Source organism: Equus asinus, chromosome 6, assembly GCF_041296235.1.
Source record: "Equus asinus isolate D_3611 breed Donkey chromosome 6, EquAss-T2T_v2, whole genome shotgun sequence".
In the NCBI taxonomy this organism is placed as follows: domain Eukaryota; kingdom Metazoa; phylum Chordata; class Mammalia; order Perissodactyla; family Equidae; genus Equus; species Equus asinus.
Window position 1 is genome coordinate 7,834,153 of NC_091795.1, and position 26,512 is coordinate 7,860,664.

Here is a 26,512-nt window from a genome sequence, read left to right on the forward strand (position 1 = left end):
ACAGGTTACTGACAGGCAGGCCCCCAAAAATCTGTTTCAGCAATTGTGTTAGTGCTTATCTTCAGGTAGCTCTGCCCAGAATTGTCTATGCCAGCACTTATTGTCATAATATAATTTAATTAAAAACTAGATAAATCAGTAAATTAGGAAGGCAAAAAAGAGTTGCTTCTATGAAAACTAAATTGAAGGCTTTGGAAAGATTTGATAAAGGGGAGTTCATAAAAATAATTGCTCTCTAATTTCAATAAAACCATAGTAAAAGATTGAGAGGGAATGTAAATCTCCAGAAATGTTCTCCAGAAAGTTGTTTCCAAGTGACTTCGATTTCTCATTCCACCAAAAGAAAGAGAAACAAGAATTCAGAGGCTGCATTAAGGCCATAGCTCATCCAAGAAAGAAATATGGAGCAGTATATAACCAAGAAAAGTCATTGGCCCTTCATAAAAAAAAAATGGACAAACGTAAATACACTTACATGTTTTATTGTAAACTAAAATGTTTAAGGTGCATGTGTCCTTTTTCATAATAACCTGCATTAGCCAGTGGTGTGAGCCCGCCAACCGCCAAATCATGTCACCTGAGAAGTCTCTGCTGGCCTAGTGCCCCGTCTACCGACGCCTTTCGCCTCCAGGCCTTTGCACATGCTGCTTCCCATTGGAAGGCCTGAAGGCTCTCCTTCCTCCTCTTTCAAAATTCAGCTCAGGAAGCACAGCCTCCAGGCAACTTCCCCAGATCCCCGAGATCTCACATGCTCCTCATTTCCCTCTGGATAGAGTTAAAACTCCTAAGTATAATAGAGCATAGTACTTGTCTGTTTGTCTGTCTTCCCCGAAAACCATAGGTGGTGTCTGCCTCCTACTCATCTTTGCCATCCCTGTGCGCAGCACATGGTAGGGCTTCAATAAATATTCGTTGAATTAATAAATTTATGACTAACTCGCTAATATTACATTTTCTTTCCATGAGAAATTTGCTCAGATGGCCTTGACCTCTGTTTCTGGCTGCTGCCCTTCCTGCTCCTCACAGGAACGGCCTGCAGATGTCAGGGACAAGTCTAAGCAACAAGTGGAGTCAAGATAACTGCCAACTTCAGAGATCAAACCCAAAACTTCAAATTCTTCACCCTTTTGCCATCAATAGTCAAATACGGTAGTTAATACAAGGTTTATAACAGCGTCCTTAGAGCATTTTTAAGTCAATGAAAAGGAACTCTAACTCACCTCAGGGAAATCTGTTTTTAGAGAAAAAACATATACGGGTCCTACCAGCTCAGAGAAAAGGAATATAGGCCTGAGGTGATTTTTCCATGTCTTTCTTTTTTTGGAAATAAAGCCCAGATTCCCCCTCCCTTAAATGTACACACAGCTAACAGATTTCTCCATTTTTTCCTTTTTTTTGCTGCTGCAAATATCTTGACTGGTAAGATATGCAAAGTCTATAATAATTCTCATGTTCTATTTCTATACAATCTAATTCATATAGCGACCTTATTGATTAAGGAAAAAAATTACACCTTTTCGAGAAGATAGCTGATCATTGCCTTTAGAAAGAAAGGTGCTATTTCTTTGTAAATTACTGTGATGGGAGTATCAAACTGCATTAATTAATCTACCTTCCACACACATCATTTCACTGTTCCCAGAGACACCAAACAAGTTTCTGCATGTTTTACATAAAACTGGTAACCTAATGACAAATTACCACAAAAGCTGAAAATACTAGTAATATTCTTGACACTATTGCAAGGAAAGTCATGATGTTGACATTGTGCCAACCACGTTTAACTGGAAGTTAAGGAGACGCTTCTATCCTGTGACTCCGTGTTTGCAGTTGGCAGAGTCCTGCATGCTCCCTTCTTCCCCTTCTCTAGCAGACACTCCACCCAGGAGAGCTTCCACTGCAGGAGGCACGGGACCAGGCACCGTGCCTCCCTCCTTATTAGGGCGCTCGAAGTTGCGGCTCTACCCAGCAGTTAGTACAGGGAACAAAAGCAAAAGAAAGAATTCTTCAGTGTCTCAGCATTCAGAGAATTTCCTAGAGTTCAAGAAAAATCCTCAGGGTGAATGTGTGTTTTATCCCTGAGTCACTGAGGAAGCGGTATTAAAGCGTGTCGCAGGCGCTGCCGGCACTTTCCCGATCCCTTCGCCCCTTCAGCGTTTTGCGCACATGGGCTTCGTGTCTTTGCTTCCAAACTGCCAGCTCCTGCCCCTCGTTGACGGCGGCTGCCCTAACTCTACCAGACCCACCTGTGTGTGGGAGGGAAGGTAGAGTGCCTGGGAATTTGGGGGAGAGCTTCAGCAACTGAGAGGTGCGGTGGTATAAATGCCCAGCTCTGTGGTGCCCAGGGTCTGAGCCAAAGTCACCATCTGCGGGGCCTCGTTGACAGCAATTTTGATTAATCTCCTTCCCTTCCCCTCTCAGCAAGGGTTACCAACTACCCTGGTTTGCCTGATGCTGTGCTAGTTCTAGCACTAAAAGTTCCACGTTCTGGAAACTTCTTGGTCACGGGCAAACTGGGACAGTTGGTCACCCTTCCTTTCCCCACTCCTCTCCCATTGGGGTTTTCTGGGAATACTTCCCAATAAATCATCTTCACCTGAACCCTTGCTTCAAGGTCTGCCTCTGGGAAACCCAACCCAAGAGAAAGACAGTGGTCAGTTTCTGGAAACGCTGGCTACCTCATGAGAAAATCCGGTTAATCTTCAGCTTATCCACCAGCGCAACAGCAGGGCATTCCAACAACCAGAGTGAGCCCACGGAACACTTTCAAGGAGACGAGAAAGCTCTTTCAAAACAGACAGAGTCTGCCCACTTTTCATGGCCTCACTGCCGTGTCCCAGCACCAGCCATCACCGTCCCCTCTGCCGGGACAGGCAGGAGCCTCCGCGCCCATGGTCCTTCCTTCTGCGCTGCGCCCTGCAGTTTATTGTCAGTCATTTCGTTAAAATCTAAGTCAGACTACGGGCCCGTCCGCAAGGAACCACAGCAACAGCCCCGCTCGTTGAGAGGAAAAGCACGTGTCTCCACTGTGACCCTAAGGGCCCTGCGACAGTCTGCTCTGACCTCTTGTCCCGTCACCCTGCTCCTTGTGGCCTCCTCGCGTTTGGTCTGAGGCGCTGGCCTGTGGCCTAGGGTCTGTGAGCTGGCCTTCGCCTGGGTCTGGAAGGGAGTCACGTCCCTCAGGTCTTCACTCAAAGTGGCCACCTCAGCAAGCCCTTCTCCGGTGTCCCCCTATAAAATGCAAATGGCTCCCCACCATTGGCAGGCCACACCCCTGCCTGCTTGCCTTCCCCTCAGCACAGGCACTGCTTTGCCCTCCATCTGTCCGCTCCCTGGAGCCCTAGAGCAGAAACGCCCTGCAGGCCTGGCTCAGCCAGCCCCCACACCCAATGTGTGCCCTGATGAGCCTGGGTCACAGCAGATGCTCAGTCATTGTTTGGCAGTTGCTCTTCTTGTCTTCCCATCGTCGCCATGTCTGCACAGCCTCTTGAGACCTGGACTTGGTGTCAGGAGCGCAAGCTTGCATCCCTACTGGGCTACTTACCAGCGACCAGTAACTGACCTGTGTGGCAGCTGCTCTCCCAGAACCTTAGCCCTCTGACCAGAAACCTGGTGAAGAAAGAGCCCCTGACCAGCACGATCCTACTTTATGACGGGACTGTGTAAGCTGCGAAGCCCTGCAAGAATGTTCCTTGATGTCTTGCAACTGTGGTTGTTTCACTCCCAGACGCAGATGCTCCTGCTGCCCTGCCTGGGCAGCCCAAGTGCAGGGGGCTGGGATGCGCAGGCTTCCCCTAGGCCCCTCCCTCCTATCAAAGGTGAACTGCACTGTGGCTTTCCTACCCACTGCCTCGGGATGTAGTCAGACAAGAATAACCCAAATCAAAACAGAGTATCTGATAGAGGAAAATGGGTCACCATGGGACGCAAGCATCTGAGCAAAGCGACAGCAGAAGGCATCCCAAAGGCATGTGTCTTTGATAGTGCAACTTCAAGCACAAGACAGCTGAGCCTAGCACAGCGGTTCTCAGAGTGAGGCCCCTGGATCAACAGCATGGACAGCACCCAGAAACTGGTTAGAAAAGCAAATTATCAGATGCCGCCATAGTCCCCAGACCTGCTGAATCTGAACTTCTGGTGGTAGGCCCAGAAATGTGTGCCTTCACAAGCCCTTCAGGAAATTCTGATGCACACTTGACCTTGAGAACCTCTGGCCTAGCACATAGATTTTGCTGGGACTCTTTCTCTAGAAAACCCCTGCTGTGAATTGTTTCATTGGAATCCCTTAGACGGGGGTTTCTCAACCTTGGCACTACTGTGGGGTTGCCCTGGGCACTGCGGAAGGTCTAGGGGTGTCCCTAACGTGCATCCACTAGATACCAGTAGTAGTCCCGCCCTCTGCCTGCCCTCCCCAACTACCAAAACTTTTTGTGACCCACCAAAAACATCTCCAGACATTGCCACATGTCCCGTGGAGGAAAAACTCACCCCTGGTTGAGAATCACTCTCTTAAACAATACTTGGAAGACAGGAGCAGCCTTAACATTGTGGTAAAGCTGTTTGCCAGCATGGAAAGTTGGTGGCAGCCTCCCGTTTTCAACAGCTTGATCCTAGAGCATCTCTTGCAGTTGAGCTCCCTGGGAACACACTTGAAAATTGGCATGCAGGGGGCTAGAGGGGAGTATGCACAGGAACAGCCAGCCCCGGTGGTCTAGTGGTTAAGATTCAGCGCTCTCACAGCCACGGCCTGGGTTTGTTTCCTGGTTAGGGAACCACATCTTCCGTCTTTCAGTAGTCATACTGTGGTGGCTGTGTGTTGCTGTGATGCTGAAAGCTGTGCCACTGGTATTTCAAATACCAGCAGGGTCACCCACTTCCAAAAAATTAGGCCATAAAAACCCTATGAATGGCAACAGAGGATTGTCTTGTATAGTGCCAGAAGGTAAGAGGATGGTGCAAAAAAGGTCAAGGATCTGCTGTGCTGTGCACAGGGTCACCAGGAGTTGGAATCCACTCCATGGCACTAACAACAGTGCACAGGACAATTCCTGTGAGGAGGAGGGAAGCAGGAACGGACACATGGAGAAGCTGAACTGTGATACAGGTGAAATAGTGGCCCCGCAGGAAGCTGTGGAGTCAAATGGCCCTGAGGAGTTGCATCAATTGAGGCAAAGCAATTAGTCCTTGCCACGTCCAATTGATCGGCCATTGTGAGCTGTTCCCTTGGGTACCATGTAGATGAGGTATCTTCTTTCACTGAGGCAATTCCCAGAGAAGAACTGAGCTGGGAGCTGCCAGCAGTCAGCACTCCAGGCAGTGGGAATGAGCACGCAGGTCCTGGACAGCAAACCACAGCATCCACTACAGCATCTGGTTGGGTCCTCAGTATCACAGCACTGGGACCTCAATGCCAACAGAAAACTCTGCGATTCCAGTGCATGCTACTAAGTACCGTGACAGAGGCTTCAAATCCAAACCCCTGTTATCTAAACACCTGGACAAGGAACATTCATTGAGTCCAATGACATGTCATCCTTCTGAAAGGCTCTTGCGTACAGACCCAGTGCTCCCTGCTGGAACTTTCTCTATTCCACCAGAGTGCTATCTCTTCTCGTAAATACCTCATCTGTGAAGTTACCCTCCCTGGATCTCCACACAAAGGAGCCAGTGTGAATCAGGCTCAGCAACTGATTTTCTGGCTCTGCTATGACTCTCCTTCGGAGGCCCTAATTACAGAGGATAAGAAGGTTTCAGGGTGTGCAGTCGCATCTTCTCTGTGTTTCTGTTCAGAATGACAAACAATGGAGCAGTAATTAGCACTTGTCATCTCTGGCCAGCTCTGCTCTCCCAGCCACGGGCACTGAGGCCTTCAGCCAACAAACTCAGCACTGCCTGTCTCTAGGCCAATCAGAACTGATCCCATGGTGTTGTAGAAGTCCCATCTTCTTCTACAGGAACCCCTGAAATCTGTCTGGTGTACCTGTCTGTCAAGCCATCGCCTTTCATTCATTTTACATTCATTGAGTTCCTATAAGGACTCACCTGAAACACTGCTCAGGCGTTCTCCTCTGAGTCCACACCCTGTCATGTGATACGGGCCCAGCTGACCACTAGGCAAACTGTCTGCAACACTGACAAGCCTCATGCGCACCGAACGTCTGCTGTATAAAACTCAGATTCTTCAAAATCACTTATTTAGAGGACTTATAATCCTAAAGTTGACATCAATAGAAAAAATAAAAATCAGTTGCATTTCTAAACACTAATAATGAACTAGCAGAAAGAGAAGTCAGGAATACAATCCCATTTACAATCACAATGAAAAGAATAAAATACCCAGGAATAAATTTAGCCAAGGAGGTAAAAGACCCATACACTGAAAACTATAAGGCATTATTGAAAGAAATCGAAGGAGACATAAAGAAATGGAAAGATTTTCCACGCTTTTTGGTTGGAAGGATAAAAACAGTTAAGATGTCAATACTACCTGAAGTAATCTACAGATTCAATGCAATCCCAATCAGAATCCCAATGACATTCTTCACAGAAATAGAACCAAGAATCCTAAAATTCTTATGGAACAACAAAAACGCACTCCTGAGAAAAAAGACCAAAGCTGGAGGCATCACAATCCTGACTTCAAAATATACTACAAAGCTATAGTAATCGAAGCAGGATGCTACTGGTACAAAAACAGACACACAGATCAGTGGGTCAGAATTGAGAGCTAAGAAAGAAACCTGCACATCTGTGGACAGCTGATCTTCCACAAAGGAGCCAAGAACATACAATGGAGAAAGGAAAGTCTCTTCAAGCAATGATGCTGGGAAAACTGGACAGCCACATGCAAAAGAATTCATTATCCTACATGATACACAAAAATTAACTCAAAATGGATTAAAGAATTGAATGCAAGACCTAAAACCATAAAACTCCTAGAAGAAAATATAGGCGTTATACTCTTTGGCATCAGTCTTAGCAGTATCTTTTTGAATACTGTGTCTACTCAGGCAAGGGAAACAGAAGAAAAAATAAACAAATGGGACTACATCAGACTAAAAAGCTTCTGCAAGGCAAAGGAAATTTTCAACAAAACGAAAAGCTAACGCACTAACTGGAAGAAAATATTTGCAAATCATACATCCAACAGGGAGTTAATCTCCAAAATATATAAAGGATTCATACAACTCAACAACACAAAAACAAACAACCTGATGAAAAAAATGGGTGGAAGATATGAACAGACATTTTTCCAGAGAAGATATACAGATGGCCAACAGGCACATGAAAAGATGTTCAACATCGCTAATCATTAGGGAAATGCAAATCAAAACTGCACTGAGACATCACCTCACCCCTGTCACAAAGGCTATAATCACCAAGGCAAAAAATAAAATGTTGGAGAGGATGTGGAGAAAAGGGAACTCTCATACACTGCTGGTGGGAATGCAAACTGGTGCAGCCACTATGGAAAACAGTATGGAGATTTCTCAAAAACTTAAAAATAGAATTACCATACAATCCAGCTATCACACTACTGGATATTTATCCAAAGAACTTGAAATCAACAATTCAAAGAGTTTTATGCACCCCTCTGTTCGTTGCAGCCTTATTCACAATAGCCAAGACATGGCAGCAACCCGAGTGCCCATCAGCTGGTAAATGGGTAAAGAAGATATGGTATATATATATATAATGAGATAATACTCAGCCATGAAAAAATAACAAAATCAGGGCCAGCCCAATGGCATAGTGATTAAGTTCACACATTCCGATTTGGTAGCCCAGGGTTTTTGGGTTTGGATCCCAAGCACAGACCTGCACACTGCTTGTCAAGCCATGCTGTGGCAGTATCCCACATACAAAGTAAAAGAAGATGGGCACAGATGTTAGCTCAGGGACAATCTTCTTCACAAAAAAGAAAAAGGACAAAATCATGCCATTTGCAACAACATGGATTGACCTTGAGGGTGTTATGCTAACTGAAATAAGCCAAACAGAGAAAGACAAACACAGTATGATTTCACTCATTTGTGGAAGAAAAACAACACATGGGCAAGAAGAACAGATTAGCAGAGGAAAAGAGTGTCGGGGAGGTCGAGGGGGTAAAGGGGCACATATGTATGGTGACAGATAAAAACTAGACTATTAGTGGTGAACATATGCAGTATATACAGAAACTGATATATAATAATGTACACCTGAAGTTTACTCAATGTTCTAAACCAATATGATCTCAATAAAATCATAAAATAAAAATAAATAAAATATTTCAATGCTTTCGAATATAAAGTGTGACTCATTAATTATCTATAGATTAACAAATATAAATTAAGGTTGACATAACATATGAAAGAGGAAATGCCTCTTTTTTTTTTTTTTTTGGTGGGGGAAATCAGCCCTGAGTTAACATCTTTAGCCAATCTTCCTCTTTTTTTGCTTAAGGAAGAATGGCCCTGAGCTAATACCTATCCCAGTCTTTCTCCTCTTTGTATGTGGTGTGCTGCCACAGCATGGCTTGATGAGCGGTGTGTAGGTCCATGCTGGGGATTGGAAGCCTTGAACCCTGGACCAACCAAGTGAAGCAAGCAAACTTAACCACTATGCTACCGGGCCAGCCCCAGGAAAAGCCTTTTAATGGTCCTTTCTGCCTTCAGGAATTTGCCCCCTACACAAACCTTTTTTTGAGACTGTGAGTTCAGGTGGCTGTTTCTACCCTAGACTTATAGGTGCGAAGAGGACACAAGCCAGGTCTTGTCTCTATTCTGACTATGTAACCTCAGCAACTGGGAGCCAGGGTTTTGGGAGGATCATAGACTGAGAGCGGAGAAGAGAAGGAGATCTGTTAGAAACCTCAGACCCACCTTTGGTCCAAGATTTTGTCGGAAAGCCTCAACTAAAACAAATAAAGCAAAACACTACACACCTTTGTTAGACCATATGTCTGCTGATGCTCCTATTTATGGTTAAGAAAATAGGTGAAAAATGTAGTGATAACCTATACTTAAAATCTCCTCGTGATCATGTTTGTAGTTCATGTCTGTGGCTCTTCGTCTATTTGGAATCACACACGATGTTGCAAATCTGATGCGTTCCCTTCCCCACCACCATAGACACTGACTTCTTCAAAATTTTCATACACTTTCAGGGGCTTCATCAACTTTAGAAGTGCTCCTCTCCCCCCTTGGAGCCCAGGAAAAGAATTCCAAGCTCCCAGAGAGAAGCATTTTTAGCTGCCTTTGTCAGCCAAGTGAGCTACCTGGCTTTCTTAGAAGTGTGCAAGAAAATAGAATCTTCATCCACTTTGCCATATGGCTGCATAAAGATAACACTGAGACACCTTCGGCAGGGTGGGGGGTGAGAACAAGAGCACTCCAGTGTGACATGTGACTTCCATCTCTCAGCCTGCATCTATTTTTGCCTCAGCAATATTTGGAAGAGCAATGGCCTGTTAATACATTTGGGTGCATGATCATTGAGTTTCACAAGCTCTTACCAATTTCATGTGTCAATCTTCGTAGAACATTGAATGTGTGATTATACAAACCTTGTGAGATGTTTTCCTCCCAATAATATGCATTTTAAGAAATAAAAAGGGAGAAAAATGAATATGAATTCATCATCCCAGTTGACTATGATGCACTATTGACGGTATCTACATAATTGAGCACTGGGCAAAAATTCATGACAACATATGATGTCCAGTCTCTTAAAAATCCAGGTATTATTGAATTTTCATTGTTAAGAAAAGAAAACTTTGCTTAGGCTCAAGATTTGACATTGGTTCTGGCTTACCCATCTTTGGAGAAAGTTCTTCAGGTCTAGGTAAGATTTTTTAGAGAATAAAGAACAGGAGATGATTTTTACCAGCCTCACACTTAAGAAACTCCTGCCATTCCACATTCGTGAAATCTTCATCCTGACTCCTTTTACCTGTTAATTCTTCCTGTGATGATATAAGTACTGACAATATTGCCACAGGAAAGTTGAGTTGTCTTTCGAGAATGGTGTAACTTCAAGTGCCTCCAGGAAGCCACAGGAATACAGAATCCGCACACCGCTCTCTCTCTAACACACCTACAGCACCAAGAGTTCATGACATTCTTTAAACACTAAATTGTACAAAACTTGGTTTCAAGTACAGCCCAATACATTTGTATATCTCTTGAAGACTGAATTCCGAGCTATGAAATTTCAGGACTATTTAAATTATTACCAATAAATTTCTGACCATTCAGAAATTTATCAAGAATGGAGAGTAAGGGGGCCGGCCCCGTGGCTGAGCGATCATGTTGGTGTGCTCCGTGCTGGCGGCCCAGGGCTTCTCCAATTCAGATCCCGGGCACAGACATGGCACTGCTCATCAGGCCATGCTGAGGCCGCATCTCACATAGTACAACCAGAGGCACTCACAACTAGAATCTACAACTATGTACCAGGGGCTTTGGGGAGAAGAAAAAGAAAAAAAAAGAAGATTGGCAACAGATGTTAGCTCAGGTGCCAGTCTTTAAAAAAAAAAAGAATGGAGAGTAAGATCCACATGCTACCAATTTATTTTATGAACAGTAATTGTAAAATTCTTATCAAAATGAGTATTAATTCTTACAACAATTACCAAAGTTGGATTATCTAAAAGCATAGTTTTAGTATGGCTTAGGAAAGTCGTATGTATATGTATCCTGGTTGGAAGCATACTAAAGATATGGCTAATTAGGATCCGAGTTTACCAGCTACAGAGCAGCAGTAACCTATTTAGACAGCATTCTGGAAAGCTCCCATCCTTAGTTTAAAAGTTGTTAAAACAAACTACTTATAAACCAGTTTATGAAAAAATAAGATTATTTTTATTTTAAAATGTGATCTGAAATAAACAGAGATGAACTCAAAGATTTATGTATATTTGTGGTTAGATTAAATATGAGATTAAAAACTGGAAAATATCATAAATTCCTAAGAAATTGAGTCTATCCAATGTAACATTATACCCTATTAAAAGAGTATTGTAGGAGAATTTTTAATAACATGATAAATGTTCAAAAATATATTGTTAAATTTTAAAAAGTAGATGACAGCATTATGTACAGTATGATTTTTATATATTTTAATGTGTAACAATCCAAAGAAAAATAAAGATAAGTTGTAAAAATGTTAACTGTGATGAGCATTTGGGAATGAGAATTAAATTGTCTTACTTCCTTATTGGTACATTTCTCTATTTAAAAAATTTTCCACAATGTGGAAAATATAAATATATATATATTACTTTTGTAATCAGGAAGAAAATAATAAACATTTTTCAAAAAAATTTGATACTCTGTATTGGAAATACAGTTTTTAAATAAAATCTGGTTCCAAAGCATAATTTTTATTAACAGCAAGAAAAATGAACCAATAAAATTTTCTCTGAGATATTTTTTAAATAAAATATAATTCACCCTAGCACTCTGATTTTGTTTTCCAAATACTGTTCGCCAACAAAAGAAACCAGGGACTGTCAGGGTAATCACTGAATTCCAGAACTGAGGCAGGGAAAGGCCAGGACGAACTTTGAACATCTTTCGTGTATTTACTTATTTACTTATCTATTTACTTATGTTTTACTTTTGCACATATTTATCTTGCTCTTAATCCCGTAAGCATTACATAGAGAAGCAGTGCCTGGCCCACGGCCCTCTCCCGTGTTTGCTGGCCCTGATCCCTGCCTTTCCCGAGGCTCGGGGAAAAACCTCCCTTTTCCACCTTGCCACCCCTGCCAAGCTAGACACACTCTTAAGGTGCCAGAGAGTAAGGCAGTACTCCAATGATGGTCTCCTGGCGGAAGGACACAGGAGGCATCTTAAAAGGGCCCCCATTGGCCAAATTTGGGACAATTTGAACAAGAAAATAGTTATAGAAATGGATTATAATCCATAGAATGAAACGTATCCATGAGTCCCTACTGACACCAAGACAGATGAGAGACGACACATGGGTAGACAGATAAATGAGGAGGAGGGAAAGCTCCTCCTCACTGTAGAATTCCAATCAATAAATGATCTTTTAATAATTGTACTGTGGTTCTAGAAAATGTTAACATTTGATGAGGTTTAATGACAGAATTCAGGAATTCTTTGTTCCATTTTGGCAATTTTTTTGTAAAGTTAAAATTATTTCAAGATGAAGAGTTAAAAAATTAGAGTTATTCAAATAATAAGGTATACTTATTTTATGCATTAAACTAATACGTCATGGGTGTAGAAAATTGACTAGGAGAAAAGAAAAATATCACAACCCATAGATCCATCATACAAAGATACATTTCTATTGTCTTTGCCTTTTAAAGGATATTTTTAAAAGCAAGAAGCTGTGTGGATCTAAAGAGAAACTTGTAATGCCTCCAAGGTTTTTTCAAGTATATGATCTTTATTCAAGTATAGGACACTAGACATCCATACAATGCAGAATTAAATCCACATGTTGAAACATGGTAGGACAGCGGGCCAGCATCAGACACGCCAAAGAGGGCCTCTTCCTAACCACTCAGAGCAAGCTTCCTGCCTGGAAACCACCACCAGCCTGTCCCATCTGGAGAGCATTAGCAGGAATTTCCATTGGTAGCATCAAACCCCTTACAGCCATAAAGGAGCCTGATGACAGCCAAAGGATGTAACAAGATTTCCAGCAGCAGAGAAAGAGTGAAGTTTAAATTATGTAAAATTGCTTTTCTTAATATAGAATCTTGATCAAAAACCCAAGCATCAGAAGTAATTACAAGGCATCTTCCCAGTAAGGCGTCATTACATAACTTGTTTATTACAAGAGGCAATGAAAAGGGTGTGCCTTCCATTCATGACCACCAGACCCGTGTTTCCTGGTATGTTGTTGTGTCCCCCTACCTCCCACAGGAAATGGTGGGTTATAGCTGGACAACGGGGGAAAGCAAGCTTAGAGTTCCGTGTGAGCCAGCACAAGTGATTCCGTTCTCTCCAGCTGAAACTAGGCTGTTGCTATAGCAACAAACAAATGATGGACAGATTTTTGAAAGTGCAGTAGTCTACTGTGATAAGAGCGTCCAGGATATCCACTAAGTATTTCCAACCTGCTAAAATGTGCACACTGTGTAATGATACTAAATGCTGTGTTTCAAGATCAATTTTAAATGCCTTTCTTTTAAAAATTGAAAGGATAGACAATCTTAACTATTTTTAGTTCTAAATAACCCTTTGTGCTAATACCGGTTTTATTCACGAGCACACCAAGTCGAAATTTCCATTCTTTTTGCAACTCTGCTTATTTGCTTTAAGGAAGATTGAATTGAATTACTGAAAAAGTATAGAGTCTCCTAGATAACAGGAACTTCTTTCTGAGGTAATTTAATGCTAGGAGTGGGATAGGTGCTAAAAAATCAACATCATGAAAACACAGTAAGATGCTTTCAGCCTTCAGCCGCTGCATATATCTGACTCATTCTCTTAAGAAAATGCTATATCTACAAAGAAATTTCATTTGAGTTGAAATAGAAATGAATAAAGCCCATTCTACAGTAGCATTTCTAGGCAATCAAGATTCAATTCTCTCTAAGTTTTATGCAAAATACCCTTGCCTTCTATGCATCTACAATGCTTTTGACACCCAACATCAGAAAAAAAGACAGTGAGAGGCTTAGACCTCCTGAAATTTGGAGCAAGTGGCTTCCTCAGGCCACTGCCCAGCAAAAGACCCTAGCAATCCCTCACGCCATAGCTAATGTCTGAAGGAACAATCTTAACATCCAGGCAAACCCTTTATTGTGCTTGTAATTATAACTTGTTTCTTTGATCGGATTGGTTTCACTAAGAACCTTGGACTAAAGGTCATCTGTTGAGGCAAAGACCGTCAGACTAACTCCCTTTTGAGTGAAGCATGTCATACTCGGATGGAGAGATGTACCCATATCATAAATGTAACCAGCTCAGTTAATTTTCACCAAAATAACATACCCACATAACCAGCACCTAGATCAAGAAACAGAGTATTATAAGAACTGCAAAGGCCCCACGTACTCCTCCCAGTCACTGCCCCCAGTGGCAATCACACCATAGATGAGTTCTGCCTTTTCAGAGCCTTGAGCAAATGGAAGCACAAGGTGTGTTCTGTGTCTGCCTCATTTAGCTCAACATTACGTTTGTGAGATTCATCCACACTGTTGCTTGCAATGGCAGTTTGTTCATTCTCATCTCTGCATAGTATTTTGTCTATTGTTTCATTAAAAAAATGTTCTGGGGGGCCAGACAGGTGACATAGTGGTTAAGTTCTCATGCTCCACTTGGGCGGCCCAGGGTTCTTGGGTTTGGATCCCATGTGCAGACCTGTACACCGCTCATCAAATCATGCTGTGGGAGCATCCCACATACAAAACAGAGGAAGATTGGCACAGATGTTAGCTCAGTGACAATCTTCCTCAGCAAAAAGAGGAGGATTGGGAACAAGTATTAGCTCAGGGCCAATCTTCCTCACTGAAAAAAAAAAAAGATTGGATCTACTTTAACATGGTCAATTCTAGAAAATGGCTACAATTTTCAACATAACTTTTTCTCAATGCTGAAAAAGGGATAACAGAAAGTTGGAAGGGATAGCCACGTCTTTCCTTGAATTTTAAGTGACCGTGCTCCTGTTTTATTGCTTTGATGAGACTTAGAGTAAACATCAGGCAATCAGACACAATTGCCTCTGAGCACTGAGAAACAGTGTTTTTAAACGCCACCCTAATTTATTGTGTGTAACGTGTTCAAATCCCAAACGCTTTTGTTCCACTTCTGAAACCCAGCCTGAGATTGATGGGATTGGTTTGGGAAGGTGCTAATTCATCTTTTCTTCTCCTGTTTTTCTGTCTAACAGATCTAAAGTGATTTTAGGAAAGGAAAAAATAACACCTTGCCAGCATGGATCATTTTAAATATATGACCAGTGAGAAGAGGCAAACGTCCCACGCCTCTTGCCAGTAGTATATTTTCAGAACTGTTTCCATTTATACTGTCATTGTCGAGATTGCCGAGGGACAGTGTGCAGAAGCTCCAGGGGAAATATCTTCTTTTGGGAGCCTGCAACGTCTTCCCCAAAGCACAGCTCTCACGCAGACTGCTGACATGGCGATGGCTGCCCCCAGATCACCCAAGGGTAGACATTAACGCGGCCAGCGACTCCTTCCAATGTGTAACATTCTAAGTTCATTTCCAGGAAGGAAAACGAGACCTCTGCTTCTAAAGGCGAATATAGACCAAGCTTAAGAGACAAAATTCATTGTATTTTTTACACTCGGCTACATTAACTAGGCTATCAAGGACAGGCTGAATCAAACACAGGCTAGTTTTTCTTTTGAAAAGGACTTTTAGGAGCTTCAGCAGCTATGCAGAAAGAAACGTAAGTATTTTATCTTACATTATCCAAAAGATTTGAAAAAATAGTTTAGAACATTCAAAACACTAGAAGTGTGTCTTCTCAGGCAATAGTTGTTTCTCTGCTCTTGGTCATGTTTTTCCATTTGGTATCTTTGGAGCAAATGCTGAGTGGTAAAAGAGGAAGGTGGAAATTGACATCAGACTCCAACGTCACACATACAGCCACGCGCACACTCAACACGCAGACACCCGCACTGGTGTTTCTGCGTGTTTGCCTAACACACATAACACGAAATCTAAAACTGAGCTGCTGGCAGGACAGTCAATTAGGGCATACACCCCCAGACCATGCGGCTCCTCGCCACTTCAGAGAAAGAAGCAATTTGGGATAGGTTATGGGATGTGGATTTTTTATAAATGAACTTTAAAAAATTTTAGAATAATTTTAGACATACAAAAAAATTACAAAGATGGGACAAAGCTTTTTTCCATATCCTCCCACCCATTTTCCCTTCTTATTAACATCCTACATTATTATGGTACTCCAAAGTGTTGTGTCACCACAGTTTTGGAATTTTGCCAGTCTGGTTAATGACAATGATATTTCAGTGTAATCTCACTTGCATTTATCCTGTTATGAATGAGGCTGAGCATCTTTCTATGTATTTAGGAACTGGTTGTACTCCCTTTTTGTGAACAATCTGTTCAATTGTTTGTCTAAGTACTTTGTTGGCTCTTTGTCTTATTGAACTATAGAAACTCTTTATATATTAGGGAGTCTAATATTTTGACTATGTTATAAATTGCAAATATTTTTTAGCCATGTTAAAGTTTGTCTTTTGAAACAATTTATGGAGTTTTTCCAAGAAAAAGTTTTTGATTTTTGTATAGTAAAACATATCCATTTCCTTAATGGCTTTTCTAAGGTGGCTTATAGTTAGAGGAAATTTTTCTTCTCTGAAGTAATAAAAGCATTATCCTTTGTGTCTTTCACAACAATTTATAGTTTCATATCTTTATATTTAAGTCTTTGGTCCATTTGGAATGTGTCCTTGAGCTTAGAGTGAGTTATCTAATGCAGACTACAGGACTTTTTCACAGTGGTTAGTGTCTTTGCTTTCCTCACCCTCTCCACATCAGGTTTGACCATGGGATGGGCTTGCACAATGAAATGTGAGCTGAGGGCAGAAACCTTAAGAGATGGTGCATACTTTGCTCTGTTGTCTCCTTTCTCCCCAGCAAGGCAACTAGCAACGTGTCCAACAAAGGCTGGGGTTCCAGACTGAGAGTGCTGATGACTGCGGCAGACGGCAACCCAGCCTGAGACAGGTGAGTAACATGAGTGAGAAATAAACATCTGTTAGATTAAATTAAGTCACTGAGATTTTAGCGTCCTTTTTACTGCAGCATAACCTAAATTTTCTTTCTTTTTTTTATTGAGTTAATGATAGGTTACAATCTTGTGAAATTTCAGTTGTACATTAATGTTTGTCAGTCGTGTTGTAGGTGCACCACTTCACCCTTTGTGCCCACCCCCCACCCCACCTTTCCCCTGGTAGCCACTAATCTGTTCTCTTTGTCTACATTTTAAAATTCCTCAAATGAGTGCAGTCATACAGAGATTGTCCTTCTCTAACTGGCTTATTTCACTTAACATAATTCCCTCAAGGTCCATCCATGTTGTTGCAAATGGAACGATTTTGTTCTGTTTTACAGCTGAGTAGTATTCCATTGTATATATATATATATATATATACCACATCTTCTTTATCCGATCATCTGTTGATGGGCTCTTAGGTTGCTTCCACGTCTTGGCTATTATAAATAATGTTGCAGTGAACATTGGGGTGCATGGGACTTTTGGAATTGCTGACTTCAAGCTCTTTGGATAGATGCCCAGCAGTGGAATAGCTGGGTCATATGGTAGTTCTATTTTTCATTTTTTGAGGAATCTCCATACTGTTTTCCATAGTGGCTGCACCAGTTTGCATTCCCACCAGCAGTGTATGAGGGTTCCTTTTTCTCCACAACCTCTCTACCATTTGTTCCTATTAGTTTTAGATATTTTTGTCATTCTAATGGTTGTAAGGTGATATCTTAGTGTAGTTTTGATTTGCATTTCCCTGATGATCAGCGATGATGAACATCTTTTCACGTGCCTATTGGCCACCCACATATCTTCTTTGGAGAAATGTCTGTTCATGTCTCCAGCCACCTAAACTTTATTTCTGATGTAGGATATAACTTCATTTTTTTTCCCAGATGACTGCCTCGTAGTAATATCCCAAATTGTTGAATATTTTGTCTTTCTTCATTTGTTACATGCAAAATTTGAATCAGGGTCCATTTCTGGACTATTTTTATTTTCTTGGTTTTCTGTTGGTCTGTCTAATCATAGAACAATATCATGCTGTTTTAATTTGTCCACCTTTATAGTATCTTTTTGGTATCTTCTAAGAGAAAATCTTGTTCATTGTCCTTCTATTCCAGAGTTTTCCTCACTATTTTTTAAAATTTTTTCCATGTGTATAGTTCAACATCCTCAGATCAATCAACGTGACACACTACATTAACAAAATGAGGAATAAAAATCACATGACCATCTCAATAGATGCAAAGAAAGCATTCAACAAGATACAGCATCCATTTATGATAAATAGTCTGAATAAAACTGGTATAGAAGAAAAGTACTTCAACATAGTAGGGGCCATTTATGACAAACACACAGCTAATATCATGCTCAATGGTGAAAAACTGAAAGCTATCCCTTTAAGAACAGGAAACAGACGAGGATGCCCACTTTCACCACTCTTATTTAATATAGTGTTAGAAGTCTTAGCCACAGTGATCACACAAGAGAAAGAAATAAAAGGGATCCAAATTGGAAAGGAAGAAGTGAAACTATTTGCAGAGAACATGATTTCATATATATATAAAGCCCTAAAGAATCCACCAAAAAACAATTATAAATAATAAATCAATACAATAAAGTTGCAGGATACAAAATCAACATACAAAAATCAGTTGTGTTTGTATACACTAAAAGCGAAGCTGCAGAAAGAGAAATTAAGAATACAATCTCATTTACAATCACAACAAAAATAATAAAATAGCTAGGAATTAACTTAACCAAAGAGGTGAAAGACCTGTACACTGAAAACTATAAAACATTGTTGAAAGAAATCGAAGAAGACACAAAGAAATGGAAGGTATTCCGTGCTCCTGGATTGGAAGAATCAACATAGTTAAAATGTCCATGCTTCCTGAAGCAATCTACAGATTCAGCGCAATCCCTATCAAAGTTCCAGTGACATTTTTCACAGAAAAAGAATAAGGAATCTTAAAACTTATATGGAAAAACAGAAGACCCCGAATAGCCAAAGCAATCCTGAGAAAAAAGAACAAACATGGAGGCATCACATTCCCTGACTTCAAAATATACTACAGAGCTATAGTAATCAAAACAGCATGGAACTGACACAAAAACAGATACACAGATCACCAGAACAGAATTGAGAGCACAGAAATAAACCCACACATCTACGGACAGCTAATCTTCAACAAAGGAGCCAAGAACATACAATGGAGAGAGGAAAGTTTCTTCAATAAATGGTGTTGGGAAAACCAGACAGCCACATGCAAAATAATGAAAGTAGACCATTATCTTACGCCATACATGAAAACTAACTCAAAATGGATTAAAGACTTGAATGTAAGACCTGAAATCATAAAACTTCTAGAAGAAAACATAGGCAGTGCACTTTTCGACATTGGTCTTAGCAGCATCTTTTCGAATACTATGTCTCACCAGGCAAGGAAAACAAAAGAAAAAATAAACAAATAGGACTACGTCGAACTAAAAACCTTCTGCAAATCAAAGGAAACCATCAACAAAACCAAAAGACAATCTAACGTTTGGGAGAAGATATTTTCAATACGCATATCTGATAAGGGATAAATATCCAAAATATACAAAGAACTCATACATCTCAACAACAAAGAAACAAATAACCCAATCAAAAAATGGGCAAAAGATCTGAACCAGCATCTTTCTAAAGAAGATATGCACATGGCCAACACATGAAAAGATGTTCAACATCACTAATCATTAGGGAAACACAAATCAAAACTACAATGAGATATCACCTCATGCCTGTCAGAATGTCTATAATTAACAAGACATGAAACAACAAGTGTTGGAGAGGATATAGGAAGAAAGGAACTGTCATACATTGCCGGTGGGAATGTAAACTGCTGTAGACACTATGGAAAACAGTCTGGAGAGTTCTCAAAAATTTAAAAATAGAATTACCATATGACCCAGCTATTCCGCTTCTGATATTTATCCAAAGAACTTGAAAACACTATTCAAAAAGATATATTCACCCCTACATTCATTGCAGCATTATTCACAGCAGCCAAGACTTGGAAGCAACCTAGGTGCCTATCAAGGGACAGACAAATGGATAAAGAAGATGTGGTATATACACATAATGGAATACTACTCAACCATAAGAAATTATGAAATCCTGCCATTCGTGACAACATGGATGGACCTTGAGGCATTATGCTAAGTGAAATAAGTCAGAGGAAGAAAGTCAAATACCGTATGATCTCACTCATAAGCAGAAGACAACAACAACAAACGCATAGATACAGAGATTGGATTGGTGGTTACCAAAGGAGTAGAGGGGAGGGAGGAGGGCAAAAGGGGTGACAGGGCACATGTGTGTGGTGACGGATGGTAGTTAGTCTTTGGGTGCTGAACATGATGTAATCTACACAGAAATTGAAATATAACAATGTACACCTGAAATTTAAATAATGTTTCAAGCCAATGTTACCTCAATAAAATAATTAATTAAAAATTTTTCCATGTGTTTTCATATCTTTTTCAGTATTATACATCTATTAATAAATACATCAGCTTAAAAATTTATTCTTTGACTCCAACTACCACAATAAAATATTTTTCCTCAATTTCTTTCTCTCTTGCCCTTTAAATTTTATCAGTGGGCTCATTTCTACGTTACCAGGTTATTTAGCACCCACAGTTGTGTTAGTCTTGATTTTACTATTAAATACGCAGTGCTTACATAAATCCTCTAATTATGCTTTCTCTTAACATCTCTTGGTTAGCTAAAGAGTATCTTCCAATAACTTCCTTCGATGAGATGATAGGAACAACATTTTCCAGAGTTTGCACAAGTTCAAAACCATTTTGAAGGACGTACTGACTGAATATAAAATCTCTCGCCCACTCTTCGTTTCCTTGGATGTCTGTGTCATATTGCAAATGCTGCTGCAGGAAAGAACAACAAAGTCCCACTTTTTCCCCATGTCTCATTTTGCTTTGCTGCATTAAAATTTCTTTCTTTACCCTTGAAGTCTGATAGCTTTCTAGAAAATGTCTTGAGTTGATTGTTTGGGTTAAATAAAACCTGGGACTTGGTGTGCCCATTAAATATATGCTCAAATCTTCTGTTAATTTGGGAGAAGTGTTTCATGTATTATATATGTAAATACACTTTTCAATTCTGTAATCTTGGTTTTCTTCTTCAGCAACTCACATGTTGGATCTCTTTTGCCTGTCTTCTATATTTATTTTTCTCCTTCTGATCTTTTTTTTAATTTTGATAAAATTTCAGCATATATTAAAGTTGCAAGAATAGTAGAAAGTACTGTCATTTTCCCTTTACCCAGATTCACCAGTTGTTTATATTTTGCTCCACTTGCCTTATGCTTTGTGTGTTCTTGCTCTACACACACACACACACACACACACACACTCATGTATTTTTTAACCAATTGAGAGCAGGTGGCAGACATTGCACCCTTTTACCCTAAATATGTGAGTATATTCCCTAGCAAAAAGGTTATTCTTGTATATAACCACAGAACAATGTTCAGAGTCAGGAAATTCTATATTGGTACAATATTATTATCTAATTCACAGTCTCTATCCAAATTTCATCAATTGTCCCAATAATGTCTGTCAGAGCGAGCCTCCCCCCACCCCTGCCCTCAGTCCAGGATTTAACAGAGTGTGATGAGAAACAGCTATTTTCAGTAGCTGCTTATGCATTTCATAGCATGACAACCTGCTCACACCCAGAGTCTGGACATTTAGATTAGGACCCGAGTTTAGGATTCCTGCTGCAAGTTCTCACTTTGCTTTGCCCAGGGCATGTTTTAAAAATAACCACTTAGTGTTGAGCCCATGCAAAGTTGGCAAGCTTGGCCCCAACCGCCTTACAAGTAACAGGTGCTTGCTACCTGCTCACTCATGACCAGGGACAGAGGCCCGCCCTTCCCCCAGCTCATTGTGCTCCCGTTCTGGGATCTATAAGTAATAAATTTTGTGATTTTACCTCCTTTGTGTGAGTGTATTAAAGCTGTATCTTCGAACAAAACAACCCTGGGGTTTTAATTTCCCCAAAGTGGGAGCTCGGGTGCTGAGGGGCTCCCTGTCCACCCCGTGTGGGCAGCTTGTGCCTCCCCATTCAGCAGTCATAATCTACATATTCTGAATTCAATACACCAGCACAGGCACCCCAAGATACCTCTTTAGTTTCCTTTGATCTGTTTTGTAGAATATCGCTCAACGCGGGTAACTGGAGGTTTTGTCATGATTAGTTGCTGGTTATGTGTTTTGGGCAGAATATGATAGAAGTGATGTTGTGATGTTCTCAGTGTATCACATCAAGAGGTACTTGATCTTTGTTTGTTGCAAAGTTAACTTTGATCCCTTGGGAAAGATGGTGGCTTCCAGGTTTCTCTGCTGTAAAGCCAATATTTTTCACCTTTGCAAAAAATACCCTATTAGTCTAAGTATCTTGTGGGGAGACACTTTGATGGAAACAGGATATTTGCATAATCTCAAACTTTCACCCTCTGGTTTTTGCTGAATCAACATCTGTGGGACGGTGGTTTCCTAACTCCCTCGTTCCCTCTCCTGTGCTTTGCTGGCTTTTTACAGCAAGGAGGAGCTTTCCTTCTCGTTCATTCATTCACTCATTCCTTTCTTTCTTTCTTTCTTCCTCTCTCTCTCTCTCTCTTCCTTCCTTCCTTCCTTCGTTCTTTCCTCCCTTCCTTCCTTCCTTTCTTTCTTTCTTTCTCCCTTCCTTTCTCGGTAGGGATGGATTGATTCTCACTTTATTCAATGGATAATGATTCCTTTCTATTGTTATTTATTTTGAAGCTCAAATTTTCCCAGAATAGACCAGTAAGAATGTCTTTGTAGATTGGTTCCTGGGGCCTTCTGGCATGTCTCCATCATTCTTTGATTACTTTTTTACTTCCCAGCACAAAAGGATATTATATTACTTATCTTTTACTTTCTTGCTACAGCCTAAAATCAGCCATTTTTCCAAGGAAACCATTTCTCCAAGCCATTTTATTAGCGAATGGTATTGAGAACTCTAGATCTGGGTGCTCGCTGGTGCTGAGGCAGAGTCCCCTTCAGCAAAGAGAGCTGAAAATGTATAGATTCATGTGTGTGTGTACGCATGCGTGTGTAATCATGAGGTTACACCGATACCTCCAATTCCACGAGGTATCACAGGGTTCATTTTAGTCTCCACCTTCTCCATACTTGTAACCCAGTTCTCCAAAAGGAGAGGAGAAATTTGAGGCCAACTATCCACAATATATTTACTTATTTGCTCAATCCTAAAATACTCACAGTAGTCTCAGAATTACTAACCAACATGACTGTGAAAAACAAAGACACTAATTAGAATTCAATATGTGTATAATATTTTTATCTTTAGACTGAATTATAGGCAAAATACTATGTTCAAAAGTTATTTGGGTTAGTTTTTCTCATGCACTCACACACCATAATATTTTTAATACTTTTTTCCCCATTTTCTTTGAATTTTCTCATTTCTACTCTCTGTGTCACTTAGTTTTTTTGCTAGTGTTTATTTGACCTTGGACTTCATCCAATTCCATCTTCATTTTGGTGATGGTTTATTGTTTCACCATATTTCTATCCTGAGTCTATCAGCCTATGTTTAATATCCCCCTGCTGTCTTACATCTTTTTACTGAATTTTTGGATTTCTGATTCACTGTATACCTTTTTAAATGCTATTTCTTTTAAATTAATGAAAATTTTATTTTTCACAATTTCATCTCTCATAACAAGTGTTTTGGAGAATACCCTGCTTCTGGTGGTAATCTTGCTGCTTTCGCCTTCTCTTTCTTTAACATGAATGCTGTGTATAAAAGGTTCTAGCTCCTTTTCTGTCACACTGTTCGTGTGACTGCGCATTTTGTACCCAACTATCTGCAAGAGACGTTTGTAGGAAAAGTGAAGCCAGTATACATTTTCAGATTGGCGGCGTTCCACAAAGCGCATGCTCTCTGCCTCAGCCTCCGCAGGCGACCGCCCCCACAGCGCTGCTGCCTTGTGCACTTCCACGCGCAGGCCGCCTCCTTGGCTCTTCTTTATCACCACGTTTCTCTTCTCTTTTTTCACAATTTTTCCCTCGGGGCGGGGGGCCACCTTTCTCCAACTTTACTTTTGTTAACATTTTTGAAGATCTGCTGCCACTGGGTTCCGTTGTTGAGAGTTTTCACAAAAAGCTATTACGTCTATAGCCTTAGTCTCATAAAAATTATACATTCTTAAGGCCCTCGCCTCTGATTTTGACAGCTGCCTACTGGCAAGAGCTAGTAGCTATTTTCCCAAGGAACAAACTAAAATGCATTCAATGGATTCCTCTGGGACAGCAGCAAGTGTGTTTTTGTGGATGTAAGTGTTCCGAATTTTCTTAGCCTGATTACTCAGAGAGCAGAGCCTGCAGCACTGGCTTTTGTGGAACTGCTTCCTTAGAAAGTGTGATCTCACGGATCAGGAATGAGAGAAAGGGAGAAGACAGCCAGCAATGGGGAAGAGGCAATGTGGGAGTGCAGGACGCAGCTGCCCAGGGCTGCACTTCAAGCATGCCCGACTGCTCCTTTGTCCATCACTGTCTTTGCAGAGGCCCTTTATGTAGCTGTCTCTTATTACAGTCCCTTCAGGGAAGGAGGGGGAAGAAATCACCCACTGGCTCCCATACCCCATTGATCAAAGGTTTGCTCACACGTGGAAGGCGCACATGCGTGGTCACCAGGCTGAGATCACAATTCAGACCTCAGAGTCAGCTCAAAGTGAACAGGGAAGCCCTGCAAGTCTTTGCAGGTAGGCAAGCAGAAGTCACTATAACATGGTGGCCACCCGCCCACGTTTCGATTTCACTTGGCCATATGTTCTGGTTCACCAGACGTTGTCCCCATTTAGGTCTATGGTCACAGCGTAATTACTAAAAGTACTTCCTTTTACTCTAAAAACAATTTTGGATTGGATGACAAATTATATGATATGACTAGACCAGGAACAACTGGCCAAAGTCCCTGGAGACAGATGAGTCTGAGAAGATCTGGAGTGGTATATGAGAGGTGTCTGATACACAGTCCGGAACATTTTTCTGGATGTCTCCTACGTTCAAGCATGCCTCTAGTCAGTTGCTCACTTTCAGAGGATGAGAATAGCTGTGTCCTTTGTTCAGAAATGTTAATCCTGGTGTTCTAGGGACCTAACTCTCTCCACCATTTGTTAATATTTTCAGATATTTCATGTAAATAAAGTGGCAAAATGCATGGGAGGGAGAGAGTGGGTGTGGCGATGACCCAATATCCCAAAAGGCAGGATGAAGTGTTTATGCAAATGAGGCATCCAATATGACCTTAGAAAAGTAAGGGTGTAGGGAGCACAGTATTCAACCTAAAAATTAGCTAGTTTCAGTATCATTTTAATGGTAACTGCATTGATCAAGTTTAATTAGCTGGCCCATAATTTACTGTTAAAATGTCTCTGCTCAAAACTACTCGAAGAAAATGCATGTAATCTGGAAGTTGTTACAGGGTGCTAAATTCAGCCAAAGCTAGAAAGAGTGTTATCAAGTAAAATTTATCTTCCTAAGTAATTTCTAATTATTTTCAAACAATCCAGACCTAGTATTGAATGTACTGTTCTGCTTGTAATTTGTAATTTTGCCTTCAAAGGTAAAAGTTAATTGGATATATTGAAACTCCTGATGGAGCTGGAGAGGTAAAAGTAATCCATTTTAATTAGGAAGTGTTCAGGGCCCATCGTGGAGTGTAGCTCCTGAGTCGAGTCACTCCATTATGCAAATCACAAAGGAGGGGGCAAGATTTTTTAAATGTTTTCTCTCCCACAGACTTGAATCTGCATTTAAAGCACAAAAGTAACTTTCTGAAAGATTTGGTCACAGCACTAGCAAGGAAAAGCACACCCAGAGAAACATTAGCTATTGACTGCTGGAAAGCTCTTTGTGAAGGCACAACAGGTGGAGGAGGGATAGGTGGGCCCTGGAGCCCCTTTAACCAATGAAGCCAACAGATGAGGTAAATTGGGATACTCATTTAGGAGAAAATGATTATAGATAAAGTATTGGAAAATAAAAGCTGAGAAGAGTGCGTGCTTCTTTAATATTCACATACACTATTTTCCTGATTCTATGATACCATCATAGAAGCTGCATCATCAACATAATCACAGGCTTTGGAGAAACAAATGTGCATGTTTGCTCTTTGTGGGGTGTTTTTAACTAAACAAAAACACCACTATATCACCTGCTAATTCATCACTCTTTCCCTATGTTATTATAAAAGGCTTCCTACTTTGAGAGACTAAAGATTATTCTAAAAGACTTTTGGCCATCAGGAGCCATGGATAAGATTATGGTGACACGTTGTCTTTCAAACCCATACTTGTTTGTGCTCTTGACATATTTAGCAGCTTTAGAATCAATACCATAATTTTGAAACACATCAGATAATATTAGTTTTGTCTGAATTTCCTGTGATTAAATGTATAGCTTAATTTTTTGTTTGACTTGAATGGTGTTTTGCTGAAAGTTAAACAGTTTCTCCTGAAAGTCAGACAGTCATTTTGACAGATAAATATTCATTGAGTGACAGAAATATGAATTAATTATACCAACCATTCTAAGCTCCCACTATGAGAGTTTTGGTAATTTCTACAACCTTTGATTATATTGCCTGGAACATGACAGGCATTTTTTGGCATACAAAATAGTTATATTCTTCAAACTATAGTTGTAAAGTTATGTTTTTAATATATTT